The following is a 15,628-nucleotide window of genomic DNA, read 5'->3' as shown; positions in this document are numbered from 1 at the left end:
TATGGTGGTCAGGTCCTGAATTCCTCCCAAAAGAAGAAACAGAATGGCCAGAACAAAAAATGACATGGCAGAATGACAAACAAAAAGGTGACAATGAAAAGTTGGCAAAATATCTGCTTTACTTGCTGTGAGCAATGAACAATCATGGAGACTGCAACCAAGCAGATACTCAAGTTGGCAAAAACTCAGGAGAGTTAATGCATGGGTCTATAGATTTCTGGACAGTTGTTCATCACAAAAGCATGAGAGAACAACAGGTGAACTCTCTCCAGAAGAAATTGAAGATGCAGAAATTAGGACACTTACCCAGGTTCAGAAGGATGAATGCTGTGATGAGTACACTAAATTGTCAAAAGGTGAACAAAAATTATCAACCAATTCAAAACTCCTTAGCTTTCAGCCAGTTCTTGATGATCAGGGTCTCATGAGAGTAAACGGTCGGTTAAGTCAAGCTGAATGTCTTTCCTTTGGGTCAAGATTCCCAGTTATCCTGCCACGAAATAATTGGGTAACCAAGCTAATTGTAAAGCACTACCACGAAGCTGGAAATCATGTTATGGGAACAAACCAAACACTATCAGCACTATTGTCCAAATTCTGGATCATATCTGGAAGAGAAGAAATCAGAAAAAGGGAACGTGAATGTGAATGTGCTTAATGCAAACGGAACAAAGCTAAGCCAGCTTACCAAGTGATGGCACCATTACCTGTGTTTAGGGTGCAGCCTTCACTTCGAGCATTTACTGAAGGACGGGCAAAGAAGAGACAAAAGCGTTACTTATGTCTATTCACGTGTTTCAAGACGAGAGCTGTCCACCTCGAAATTGCCTTTGGCCTAGATACAGACTCGTTCTTAAATGCTTTCTATCGCATGGTAAGCAGAAGAGGTCTTCCTCAAGTTATGGTTTCTGACAATGGTACGAACTTTGTTGGAGCAGTAAAAGAATTGAAAGAGCTTGTTACAAATAGTGCTTGTTGCAAATAGAGGCGTAAAATGGTTCTTTAATCCTCCACACTCCTCATTTTGGAGGAATATTTGAAACAATGATTAAAGCAGCAAAGCGTGCTATCTACGCCATCCTCAGCAAGAGTGACGTAACAGATGAGGATCTGATAACAGCATTGACAGGAACAGAAGTACTCATAAATTGAAGACCTCTCACATACCAGTCAGCTCACCCTCAAGATGAGACACCACTGACACCAAACCATTTCATTCATCGACAAGCTGGAGGTAAGTGATGAAAATGATTTCCTTAATTGATCGACTATAGCCTATCAAGGAGGGGGGAAATGGACAGGAGAGAACAGTGCGACAAAACACACCCGAACACATATAGCTATGGACATGAAAACTTTGATTTTCACGTGCACAATGGACGGCACATGTGATTTCGTGTATGTTTGGAGTTAGTTGTGTGTTGTACCTCAATGTAGCAGCATGTACTAATGTTTCATTTCTAATACGGGAATTTAGAATAGAAACGTTGCATGAAAGCAACTTAGTTGTTCACTTATAAAAGTGGACTTAAAACACAAAGGTGTGTAAAAGCATTAAGATAGTAAACTGTGTAGTTTAATAGCTTTAATAAAAGTTTTAGTTAGAATTGTGTTTTGATATTTGGAGTTATCTTCACTCCAGTGAGTGAGTTAGAAGTTTACGTCACATCGGCAATGTTTGAGACATATCGTGACGACAAAAAGGTCATATAGTACGAATAGATATATTTTATTTTTAAAATGCTGCCATCGAAGGACAGTAGAACTACTAGATTATAATTAAATTAAATAATTAGTTTGCGATAATTTTAAAACGCTATATTAAATCATTCTTCAACAACAAAATATACAATCGGGCTATAGATCGCCAGCAACCAAAGTTAGGCCACCCTACTGGGGACCGTGGGGACTGCTACCTGCACGGGTCCCAGCCGGATTTGCACCATCCCTCTAGCTGCTGGTGATTGTAGGCAAATGTAGCCAACAATTAAAACTTACTAAAATACTACGATTAAAACGGCGACAGAAATAACTATCTTTGAAAGTATGGTCTTACAGTACAATGTACTTCAACCCCCGTCAAGGGCACCGCCACAAACAATCTCGGTGAATATTTAGACACTACCAAATAAACTAAGAAACAGCTATGTACTTCAAAATGTATCAATAGGTCGATTTCCTTTAGAAAGCCAATGATTAATTGAGAATTAATAGAATTCGATCCTTCATAGATGCTGATTGAAAATATTGATGCCTTATAACGGAAAAATCGATACAGTCAAGCTTGACCGTGATTCTTTCATCACAGGGAATACAAAATGGAGGATCCTCACCTTTTAGCAAAACTGTATTTGTATACATTGAATGGCCAATACAACAACGTCGTATAATGACCTCTTCAAATCTAGACTGACAACCCAATAAGTATAACCGATGGTTGGTTTAATTTCGTGCAGTTTATTGACACCTACTTGGGCGTCCCACTTCTTTTGCATTAGATTCCGTATGTATCATCTAATGACAGGTTCATTATCACTGTGTGGGGTAAGCAGTGGTGTCACAGATTTGTTGAGTACTGTTTTTGCGCCAGCATGAGCCATCGTGTTACTAACAAATCCAACATGGCTGGGTAACCAACAGAAGACGACGTGGTATTGGCTAGTAGCAAGACTGTGGAGGAAACGATAAAAGATAACAGTTACAGAGAGTGCAAATGGGCACTGAACATGCTGGGAGTTCAAAGCAAAGTGACACATTCAATAACGTGTATGTCCACCGTCTTTATCAACACATTCCTGACGCTGCGGCTCATGGAACCGACCACGTGACTCGTCGGTGAAGAGAACCATTCCCCACTCACGTGCAAATGCTGTCGGCACCACTGACGCCGTAAACGTCGGTGTTGCTGCGTCAGAATTGGCATTCTGGCAGTACGTCGTGCACGTATCCCATGAGTAGCCAGGCGTGTTCGAACAATCCTTGCCAAGATCCCATTTGTTCTTGTTACTGTCTGGGATGTGAATGTTGCAGGTTGGAACCTGTTACGGAGATAGGTGGTAAGGATCCATCTGTTATTACGAGGTGTGGTCGGAGACGGTCTTGAATATTGGCATTCTACCATGAATTACATATCGTGCACGTGTTTTAATGGACGTTATAAGTCGTGCGACGTCACGTTGAGGTGTACCAACTTTAGTCATGCCAATATGTTTCCATCTCTCATTTTCAGTCAACCTTGGTATATTGATTTGCAATCAAAATGAAAAAATGACTCGTTTTCCTGACTACAGAGTATGTTGACAACAATAAAATTAAAAAATGATCCGGGATCAAGAGTCATTAATTTTAGAGACTTGTGCATGTTTTTCTCCAAGATTTTCCTTTACGTCACTACTAAAATATGCTGGCTTCCGGAACACTGAAACTGAGCAGAAACGCCATGGAGTACGCGTACTCTTCAAACAAGCAAAGTATGCAGTGTGACTGTGTTCTGGATATGTGTTTCAGTCATGTTGGTACAGTTTGAATTAAATTTCAGATTTCAAATGTTAAAAATGAAAATGCAGAAAGACGTTAGTCACAGTTAATTTAGCCTATTAGAGTCATGTACCACCACCCAGACCTGAGAACAAAACAAGCGTCACTACAATCACAATGTCAAAAAATGAACAGTATGTCACATTAGTATTGTCACCAGATTTCTCTGAGGTGGTAGACACCATTTCAATAATACTCTTAAGTGAGTGAGTGAGTGACTTTAGTTTCACGCCGCACTCAGCAATATTCCAGCTATATGGCGTGCTTAATACTCTTCAATACAAATATGAGTTGGCAATGTAACACACGTAGTTGTCTTGTAAACTGTTTGGTTAATTAATTCCATCTTAGCTTAAAAATGCAATCAGATGACTTTTCATGACATGAGATTCGAATCTACGATCATCACATCCTGCCACAGTTTTAAACAATCTAAATTAGGCTACTGGGGCATAAATGAATGATCCAGATCATGCCCTGTGTGGCAAAAAGTAAAAAAAATCATGAAACTCAAAAGTGAAACAAATATTTCATACTTTGAGGCAAAAAGGCTGTTCTTAAACCAGACTCCGTCCAATGTCATTTATTCTGCTGCAGTTACACACTCTACAACAACTTCCACTACACCATGACATGGGTCAAGTCTGGAAACCCGTTGTTTCAGCCAGTCTACCTTCATCGAGAGTTACTCAGACTATGTCCAGAGTCACACACTGCAGTCCTCATCGGACAGGTTGAGGAAACGTCCTCCCCACATTCACGAGAGAGATCACCAGTTGTCTACTTTAATGCAATGGAATTGCAGAGGACCAAAAAATAACTTCAATGAAATACACTTACTAATTCACGATCTTCAACCGTCAGCATCGTCAGTGACTTATCTAAAAAACTGTTAACTTTAATCTGAGACAATACAGTGACTATCACTCTTTTTCTCCTGTAAGAGAAAAGGCACCCGTGAAGAGCCACCTCCTCGTGGTGGGTGCTGGGTAACGCTAAGAGCTCTTGTTGACACTTCATGGTGGGTGGGGAGCTAGTAGGGTGAATTATAGATATTCTACCATGACACCACCACTCAAAAAACACTCTAAGATCTGGTTCCCTACTCATCGAATGTCGGAAGCTGATACAATCTCAGATGATACTCTCATGAAGATCATTAGCAAATGTTCCTGTGGAGGTGTCCCCTCACAGGACATTGAATAGTTGTAAAGGCATCGTGATCGTACGTCACGATTTCTGTTAACGCGATATCTCATGAACTGTTGTACTCAACGTCTTCAAATTTGGTGACATTGGGGGATTACACAGACACCAGTCGATTTGGGTGACCTTGACCATATTTTTCAAGGTCACACTTTTCAAAATCTTGTTAACGCAATATCTCCTGAACTATTGTACCCAATGTCTTCAAATTTGGTGACAGCTCTGCAGCCTACACTGGAGGATTACGTAGACAGCAGTCGATTTGGGTGATCTTGACCTTATTTTCACGGTCACCACGACAATTTGACTACTTTTTCAACTCTTGTTAACGCGATATCTCATGAACTGTTGTACCCAATGTCTTCAAATTTGGTGACAGCTTCCATTAGGGGATTACGCAGACACCGGTCGATTTTGGTGACCTTGACCTCATTTTCAAGGTACCCACGCCACTTTGACCACTTTTCAAACTCTTGTTAACGCAATATGTCATAAAACATTGTACCCAATGTCTTCAATTATGTTGACAGCCTACATTTGGTGATTATACAAACACCAGTCATTTCAGTCATCTTTTATCTGACAAAAATATAAAAAATAGTAAATATGTTATAAATATTTCGTCCTTCTTTAGCGGTGGGGGCACATTGCCATATTAGTGGCAAACACGTATTTGTTCACGTTTTGTCTTCCGGTACATCCAAGATCACTGAAGGCAGGATACTGCCACCTGAAGGTCGACAGTTTTATCTCAAATCCTTTGTGGTGCTATACCTGCCAAAAGTATGGTCATGGGTCAAAGTCTTGCCAAAACCCGGCTGCATTTCACAAATGTGCTGGAAAGTGTGAATACAGTGATCTTTGTAAGAATCCTCCTACCTGTGTCAACTGTTCAGGCAATCACCCGTCTTCTGCCAAGGATTGTCCTACTTGGAAGCGTCAATCTAAAATTTTGCAATTAAAGCATTAGCGTACTATACCATTTTCACAGGCAGCTGCAGTGCGACTTACGTTGCATGTTGCATTCACTTTGTGCTCTCTTATACATTCCGCCGTCACCAGCTGTTCAATTAAGCGATCTACAAGCTCTTAATGATCAACTACCTAAACCCTGTATAATCATGGGTGATTTAAAAGGCCACAACCGACTCTGGGGTGGCACTACTACAAACACCAAAGGTAAATTACTGGAGGATTTTATTTCAAACAAAGATTTATGTATTTATAATGACGGTTCAAATACGTATCTACATCCTGGCACAGGAACATATTCAGCTCTTGATTTGTCACCTATTGGGTGAATTTGAATGGTCAGTCCATGACGACCTCTGTGGATGTGACCATTTCCCAACAATACTAAAACCCGTCAATCCAACTGATGTTCCTCCATCATCAAGATGGAATTTTAAAAAGGCTAACTGGCCTTTATATGAAACTCTCTGTGCTGACAAACTAAAATCTGAACTTTTTAATGACATTCCTTTTAACGACATGCCATAAAATGTTTTTCAGATGAACTAAATAACATCGCTGACGAGTGTATCCCAAAGTCCTCTGCAATTCCTCACGTACGAACCCCATGGTTTAACAATGAATGCAAACAGGCTAGGAAGACACGGAAGAAAGCCGAGCACTATTTCTGTTGCCATCCTATGGTCCACAATTTGGACAAATTTAAAATTTTAAACGCCAAAGCACGATATACTTTCAAGCAAAGTAAACGCCAATCTTGGCGAAACTATGGCGAAACTATAATTCGCGCACACCCATATCAAAGGTGTGGAATAAGATCCAGAAAATCAAGGGCACTCAATCTAGCATTCACCATCTAAAAGATGGGAACCAATTATTGACCAATAAATCAGATATTGCAAATCAACTTGGTTAGACGTTGGCCAACATTTCTTCCTCATCCAGTTATGTACCTGAATTCCAAAACTATCAAAAAACAGCAAGAAAAGAAATCTATTAATTTCAGTTCAGATAATGGGGAAGATTACAACGACACCTTTTCGATCCATGAGCTTCATACTGCTCTTGACCAGTCTCACGATATTGCTTCAGGAGCTGATAACACACATTTTCAACTCGTGAAGCACTTACCAGAAACATGTTTAGAGACACTTTAACATATTTTTGATGATATTTGGACATCTGGAAAATTTCCTTCGTCGTGGCGTGATGCTATAATTGTTCCAATCCCAAAACCTGAACGTGATCATACTGATCCTTCAAATTATAGGCCTATTTCACTGACTAGTTGCATTTGCAAGACCATGGAACGCATGATAAATAATCGACTTGTTTGGTACTTGGAAACAAATAAGCTTATAACAGATATACAATGTAGTTTCCGTAAAAATAGAAGTACTGTCGATCACTTAGTGCGTTTGGAATAATTAGTTAACAACGCTCTAATTAATAACTATTCTGAACTATCTCTAAATGGTACGCCCCTGAACTATCTCTAGATGGTACGCCTCTGAACTATCTCTAGATGGTACGCCCCTGAACTATCTCTAGATGGTACGCCCATCAAAGTTGTCAAGGAGGCCAAGTTCTTGGGTCTAGTTTTTGACTCCCATTTAACTTTTCTGCCACATATTAAATCCCTTAAAACTAAATACCTGAAGGCACTTGACTTGCTGAAAGTCGTTTCCAATTCTAAGTGGGGAGGGGATCAAGCTACCCTCCTACATCTATATCGATCATTGGTCTGTTCCAAACTTGATTATGGTTCCATCGTGTATGGTGGAGCCTGCAAAAGCAACCTAAAACTATTAGATTATGTCCACCACCAAGGTCTAAGACTTTGTCTTGGGTCATTTAGAACTTCTCCTGTTGACAGTCTCTACGTCGAGGCCAATGAGCCATCCCTTAACCAACGCCGTATAAAATTATCCTTGCAGTATATAACAAAACTATAATCTAATGAGTTAAATCCTGCATTTAACTGTGCTTTTAACAAAAAGCCGAGTGGCCAGTGTCCAAGGTGCGGAGACCCGGGCCCACTTGCACAAAACAATCATAGCCCTACTGTACACTTATTGTAAAAATCCTTTAAGGTCACATGCAACCAAAAAACGAACATAATTAAAACACAATTATCACTTATTCATGACATATAATATTCATTGCTGATTATGAAAAAAACCAAATAAACAAATTATAAGCGTACAATCGCAAATTAGAAGTGCAACATTTTGTACTTGGGTTTACTTCCCTCGAAACGAAGCACCCGGGATACCGAACCCAGTCAGAACGTGTGGGCGTGCACTTAAGTGTAACGAAGCCTTTCATTGGCTGGTTCATTTGCCGATACACTCTTTGTGTGTGTATAGAGATGTTGGGTTTTGCAAATACATGCTTATTTTTTTTGTGTATAACATTTTTCAATCAACAGACATCATAACATGTCATGTGTACATGTACCACACCTGTCTGTCTGTGTAATTACATAATGTAACAGAGACAGAACTCGGGTGCACGAGCCATAAATCAATTCGTTTTGTTTATGGTTTATAGCCCGATAGGTGTTAAGTTCAAATTGCATGTGGTCAGTGATCGAAGTTGTGTATTGCATGTTGTCATTAGCAGACAGGCAGGCAGACACATAGGTGTCAATAAAACAGACATTGAGTTTTGTCTGTGACAGAGGCATATCTATATCACAGTTAGAAATTCTGACAATGCTAAATAATGCCGTTTCTTTTAAGTATCGAGCACAACCAAGATTAGACTACTCCTGCTCACGACTTTATAATCCGGACATCCCGCTTCCAAGCTGCGCGAACCTATTGACTGCGCATGCGCCATGAGCGCAGTGTAGCGCAGCGCAGCACAGCTGTTGAAACCCTTTTTCACCCTAGGTGGGGTGAATTTAGTGAATCGTTTGAACTCCGATTTCGCGGGGCTATTTTTCAACTTTATAAGTTGAATTTGCATTTTTATCATTTGTTACTGTAAGTCCATACCGAAAGGTATCAGAATCTGCAAAGTTGTGTTTTACGTTGCACGTGACCTTTAAGACAGCGACATTTGGCTTCTGCTGCAATCGCCATCCACTGGCACAAAGTGATTCTTGGCTAAGATCATTGTAAGCTATAATCAAATCTCACAGTTGGTCTGTTTCACACGAGAAGTCAGCTTTACGTCAAAGATTGCTATTGTATTTTGTTAAAACTTCATGAATAGCCTCGACACTTCAACAACACGGAACACGCACCAAAGATGTGTAATCATGTTATCAGTCATGTGACCCACTAGCGTCAGTCCCGCCCTATGTATTCCCTGTGAGGAGACGAAATGTCGTACGAAGACCAAAAAGTACAGTCAGTTTCGTTAGATGAACTTGCTGACAAACTCAGTAAGTTCTTCTCCGACAAAACGACCTTGAGCAACGTTTAGAGCAACAATCTCAATAGTTCTCCCGTCAAGCGACGTCAACTATCGACTCAGCTGAATCGATCCCGGTGCCGGTAGTGCCGACCGCGAATCCATCCAATCTCAAGGTAACCCTGATAATGTGGATTCTCTAGACATTCAAAGGCAATTCGAAGCAATTAAGGACTCCCTTCAGCGTATTTGATTGCCGCCTGAGTTGAAGTTGAACGAACAAAGGCGCGGGGTGCGCGCAACTGACAAGGTGCAATTTAATTGTGTTACAAGGTCGGCTCGTAATGTCGAGACGGCCTTGAAAAGGTCATCGCGACAGTTGGTGACGATGTCTCCACAGAGGACAATATAACCACGCTTTTGGCATTCTCAAAACCCACATGGGCTATTTACAGGACGAACATGCTGCCACAGTAGTTCAATGACAATTCAACCTAACTACAAGCCGCTTCTTTCGAGCAGAGTAATACCAGTGGATTGTCGCCTGCTACTTTAGAGTGTTTACCCTGCACTGACCAACCAACAATCACAGTCCTCCAACCTCCGTGGAAACCAGAAATCACGACATCGGTTCGGACGCAGACAACGTGACACCTACTGGCAGGTTACAAACAGACAATTTCCACAGCAGCGTTATAATAATTGTTTCACCTACTAACTTTAATTTGCCTAACACTAATTTAGGTCCTCGCGATACTGCACTTATTAATGAGAAAGTAGATAAGCTTTTGCAGTCTGGTTCAATGGAGTTATGTTCAAATAGTAACGTTGTATGTGATACAGCCAGATGACTTTATGATTACCCTAGATATAAGGAATGGATTCCATCATATACCTGTGCATGTAGAAGAAAGAGATTACTGAGCTTTCCTTTGGAATAGCACGGCATATAGGTGGAATGTTTTACCGTTTGCTATCAGTTGTAGTCCTTGTTACTTCACACAATTTCTCTGACCCTTGATAAAATATCTGCGCTCACTGGGATTCTGACTGGTGGTATAGGTTGATGGATGGTTGAATTATATTTTTGTTCAACCTTTGTATATTCCTATATGGATACATACATGTAACTCTATTGTATATGGGCCTATGGCTTTTTTGTGCAATAAAGCATTGATTGATTGAGTCAGTTACTGACCACTCTGATCTGTTAACTGATACCTTACAAGATCTTGGTGTCTGTATCAGTTTTGATAAGAGTGTCCTAACACCTAGCCAATATTGACTATATTGCATGATCAGTGAATACACTCTCTGATGGTGGTTTTGTTATCATAACAGCAACCAAGAAGAGTAGTGAAGCTCAAGCGTGATATTCGTCGGATTCTTCATAAGCAAACCATTACAGCTCGTTCGCTTGCTCGTGTGTGCGGGAAATGAGTTTCAGTTTCATGGGCTGTAGGTCCGGGCAAGCTATTTATCCGTACTTCCGTACGACTTGGGACTCACTCCTGACTCTAGCTTCGCACACCGTGGAAGCGTTACACTGGTGGTTGTCTAGTGTTGATAGTTTCAATTGCAGAGAACTATGTCACAAGTCCGTCGATGCTCAGCCCACAATAATGGACGTCTCCAGAGTAGGTTGGGGTGGAGTTCTGCAAACGTCAGAGACCAGAGAAGCATCTGACAATTGGAATACAAACATTTCCAAAAAGTCGTCCAACTTCAGGGAATTGATGGCGTTATTGTTATCTCGGATTGCATTCATCCCCTTGGTGCGCAAACTAAGTCTTCAGATCCTCACCGACAACAGTCCTGCTTTACAAACAACAAAGGCAGATCCTCGCAATCCTTGACACAAATTGCCAAAGGTATATGGGCTACGACGCCCGAAAATGGAGTTTCACTGAAGTGCAAACATATTGCCGGCGTCAACAATCAGGCTGATTTACTATATCGTCTACCGCCTCGGTGGTGTAGTGGTTAGAGCGTCCGCCCGGAGAGCGGAAGGTCGATCCCCGACCGCGTCATACCAAAAGACGTTAAAATATGGTACTTGTTGGTCCCTGCCTGGCGCTCGGCATTAATGGGTACAACAAGGACTGGTCGGCTCGGAGTCAGTATAATGTGTCTGAGTGGGGTATTCATGCTTCACTGCGGCATGGTATCTCAGTGGGCTAGCACTATAAAACCAGCTTCAGTCTGGGCTAGTACAAGCAGGCGCACATATACATACACACGCATGCACGTCTTCATATGAGCGAAATATTCTCAAGCACGACGTAAAACCCAATTTCACCTCACCTCACCTATATCGTCTCATGGGCAAGTACAGGTGAATGTTGCACTCCTAACTCTTTCGGCTGATAGATAGACTGTGGGGCCCGCATATTGTTGACCGTTTCGCAAGTATGAACAACACACAGTTGCCTCACTACAACAGTTTATATTTGGAACCCGTGTTCCGGGGCGTAGACGCCCTAGCACCGGTAGATCGGGGAGAGGACAACAATTACCTGAACGCCCCGTTTTAATTTCTCCAACGTGTTCCAGACAAGATAGTAGATCAGAGGGCGTATGCTACGATAGTCGCTCCATGTTGGCCAAGTCCACCTTGGTTTCATGTTCTACAGGACGTCCTGCTGGCACCATTTGTAAATTGTATGACTTGTGTTGCCAGCATAGTTTAGGTTTTTCCTCCCAATAGTTCTGCTGTTTTAGCCGAATGTTTGTGTTATCTTTGTGATATGTCATCGCAACCTATATGCGTACTCAACACAGCTGCTGCAGTGTTTGGACATTTATTTGATGCTTTGCATGTTGACAATGTCATGCATGATCCATTTATATAGCTATTACTGAAAGGGAAGATAAAGTCGGAAACATTGTGTTGCATGAAAAGCTCTAGTGTTATGCCTGTTTGATCATTTCGGGCATTGTTTTCCAGGTGGCCTGCGATCTTCCGATCAAAGACTTGAGAATAAAGACAATATATCTACTCGCTCTCACTCCAATGTTGAGACCGTCAGATATCGCTCCGAAATCTGTGACATTTGATCTTGTATCAGATCACGCTGACAAACAACTTTACATGTGACCATCTTTAATTTCAGCAAGACGGCAGTGCTACAGTGACTTCTTTGGCATAAAGAACAACACACAACATACTGGGTGCTGTATTTCCCCTCTGTCTCACAGTAGACCGACAGTTCCGCCTGACTCTCAGCCTGTGTTTTGGTCTGTGAAGCGTCCGTATAATGCTTTAGACGCGTCAAGCGTTGCTCGTGTCATGGAAGATGGCATAAAACTGGCTGACTTAGCTGATCAAGGTTCTCAGCAAAATCTTTTTGACCGACCGGCGCCACTAGAGCAATCGATCAAGGCACAGACCCCATCATTTTTTTGTGCAGAAGCTTGTTCGTTGGAAATCGTCTGACTTGTTCTTCAGACATTATGTACATTCCCATACTCCCACAGATTACACAGGCAATGTTCTCCATTCCATCAAGTCAACTATCAATGTTCTTGTTGTATTATGCAAGTCAGGTTTTTTTCCAGGTTAAGAAGATTACTTTTTACAGTGTCTTTATTTTTGCTATTAGTGAAGGCAGTACATACTTGTGTCACTGTGTTTTTCGTGTAGGTAGTTTTCCTTTGCGTTACTACTGTAGTTAAACGTGTTTTTTTCAATATGCCGTACGTGCCATATTTTCAGTTCTTATTTTCTTTAACAAGACATTTGGTGTTTAATAAATAGTATAACAACACAACATCTTAAGTTATTCATGGTCACTATGATGTAAGTTTACATAAATTCACACTTCACATCGTTATTTGAGGTGGTGAACCATATAACTATCGAGTCGATATCCAAAAGTACTAAAAGTGTGAAACAACATACCTTTTCGATAATCAAGGAAAGGAAAATAACGATAGGTGTCTGCAAGCAAATAGCAATGGCCGTGACCTTTTCTATTACTAAAGGGCAACTAATCTTAGTTTATACGGAGTGGGAGAAGGGGGTTGGGAGTGGTTTCCCTTTGCATAGTAGAGTCTGCATTGTGAAATATTCTTTATGTTGTAAAATCGCAGAGTTCCACAGATATTTCTTTTCGGTCACATTCGTGTTTGTGATTTTGTCTTCAGTTTCTCATTAAGATAATGTGCAATTAGATACAAGTTAATGTTCAAAATCAAGTTGTTTCTCGTTCTTAAATGATCTGCAATTGAGTCGGATAAGAGACAAGGGGTTTGAATCTATGCATTTTAAACATAAATAAGTAATCATCAAACAGGGAAATACACATGATGAATCATTTGAAATTTCATAATCAAAAGAAGAAATATTTGTCAACGTAATAGTGTTAAATAATTAATACACGGTGAATAAGTATTTAAATCCCCCGAAGATATTGCGTATTAAAAAGTGTCTCATTGACAACCATTGGCAGATCATACATTTACGTGCTGTATTGTAACGAAATGTTGCTTTTATTTTAATCTTTAATCTAAAATCTGAACCCAAATGTATGAATGAATTCATTCGTATTTCAATATTTTCATAAAACATGGGAAGGTAGTTCTGTGGTTGCATTATCACATTCGCAGTTCCTTAATCATGACACTTTGAATGTAGAAAAGGTATGCTATTTTCCAAGTAATCGTTTCTTCAAATGTTTGTGCATTTATTTCTCATGAAAACTCTGCAAGGTGCAGCTGAGGGAGGTATGTGTTGTGTGCCGCGATCGATTCAACTCTTGGTTTGCGCAGCATGCTAACATAGACAGGAGTCGAGTTTAAGATCTTATCTAAGATCGCGATTTTAAATCCATGGCGTCTTACAATCGCGCTAAGATCCGTTTTGTGCAAGTTATGTAGGGCAATTATTGTATGGTGATTGTAAAGTTGATTGTAGATGCCTAACATCGATTGTAACTAAGATTGCTCTGTGCAAGTGGATCCTGCTCTGTCACTTGCATGGATTCAGGAAGTCAGATGGCTATTGTTCAACATCGACTTTGTCGACGGCTTTGACTGGCGCCACGCCTAGCCGTACATCCGTTCACATATAGCCGTACATCCGTGATCTGGGTATACACTCTTCTGTCGATGATCGGTTCAACTTTTGGTTTGCGCAGCATGTGCTCTTGCTGACCATGTAGACAGGAATTGAGTTTAAGAAATTCGTACCTCCACCGTTGAACACTCCGATCTTAGTTAAGACCGCGATCTTAAATCCATGCCGTCTTACAATAGCGCTAAGGTCGACTTTGTACAAGTGGAGTAGGCCAATTGTAAAGTTGATTCTTGGGACCTAAGATCGATTATAACTAAGATTGCTCAGTGCAAGTGGGCCTGTCTTCCCGACTGACCATTTGCACAGAAAAGAAGGTCCGGACCAGTCTTAAGTAGCTAAGATCGTTGTAGTCTGTGAAGAAATGGCATTCAAGTCAGGGTCTGTTTCACGCAAGTAATCAGCTTTACGTTCAAAGATTGCCTTTTTGTTACAGTTACAACTGTAAGATTCGCCTCGACACTTCAACAACACGGATAATGCAGCACCGATTTTACTTCTGAGACATCAGCTTATGCGCTGGTGAACCCCATAATTATCGAGTGTGACATAAGTCATAGGGAGATAAGATCAATCGTAACTAAGATTGTTCTGAGCAAGTGGGCTCTGGCCTGTAGATAGATAGAGATGACATGTTTACGCCGTGTTAACGCTGGGAAGTAAGGGTCCTACTCTGAGTGAGTGAGTGAGTGTGTGTGTGTGTGTGTGTGTGGTGTGTGTGTGTGTGTGTGGGGTGTGTGGCGTTTTAGCATATATGTTTGCCGAATATTGAAGTAATTAAATTCTAGGCATTTTGAATTAAAAGAAACTGATTGAAATATTTTTGTCAAGGAAGAAGGATCTGGTGAGCTGAACGAAGGTTTATTCAGTGGATCTGACTAGATGAACCCTACACACCTCGCACCAACTGACATAAATACGTGAGGTATCCGAGCTGCATGCCTAGATCATGGGTGGTAGTATCGGTCTTTGATGACTCTCATTCATTTCATTCATTTATGGCCCAGTAGTCTAGGATGTCTAAAACTGTGGCAGGATGTGATGACCGTAGATTCGAATTTCCAATTTGCATTTATTTTAAAGTTCTTGAAAGGCATTTAGAAGTTAGGACGAACATGAATACCTCCCAAGTTAAGGTGTTTTCCATAAAACGTGTCATGTATTCATGCATTGCTTCTGTTTCTTGATTTGTCACTGTCATCATATTCAGGAGTTACATAAAATTGCTGAACCTTTTCGACCCACTCCTCCAACATTGAGCTGACACATTGTGGTGTTACTGTTTCCAGTCTTCATACTTATGTAGTTCATCCAGTATAAACACTCGTTCATTCATTTATTCATTTTATTCTTCTTAATCTGTATATTTTCTTTTTATTCTTGTCAATGTCGTATTCATACTTAGAAATATCAGTTTCATGCTGGCACCCGTGAAGAGCCACCTCCTCGTGGTGGGTGCTGGGTAACGCTAAGCGC

The 15,628-nt window shown here is 40.8% G+C and overlaps 1 long non-coding RNA gene across 1 annotated transcript; it reads left to right on the top strand.

Moving 5' to 3' along the window:
* The first annotated feature begins 5,327 nt into the window (after positions 1 to 5,327).
* LOC124278101 lies at positions 5,328 to 15,178 on the top strand. Its single transcript, XR_006898977.1, has 3 exons — positions 5,328 to 5,412; positions 8,613 to 8,617; positions 15,168 to 15,178. It is a non-coding gene; the product is annotated as an uncharacterized LOC124278101 (long non-coding RNA).
* The last annotated feature ends 450 nt before the right edge of the window (positions 15,179 to 15,628 follow it).

This window comes from Haliotis rubra, unplaced genomic scaffold, assembly GCF_003918875.1.
Source record: "Haliotis rubra isolate DU_JTF1 unplaced genomic scaffold, ASM391887v1 Scf231, whole genome shotgun sequence".
Taxonomy (NCBI): Eukaryota; Metazoa; Mollusca; class Gastropoda; order Lepetellida; family Haliotidae; genus Haliotis; species Haliotis rubra.
The sequence above is the reverse complement of the archived record's forward strand: the minus strand, read 5'-3'. Positions and strand labels throughout refer to the sequence as shown.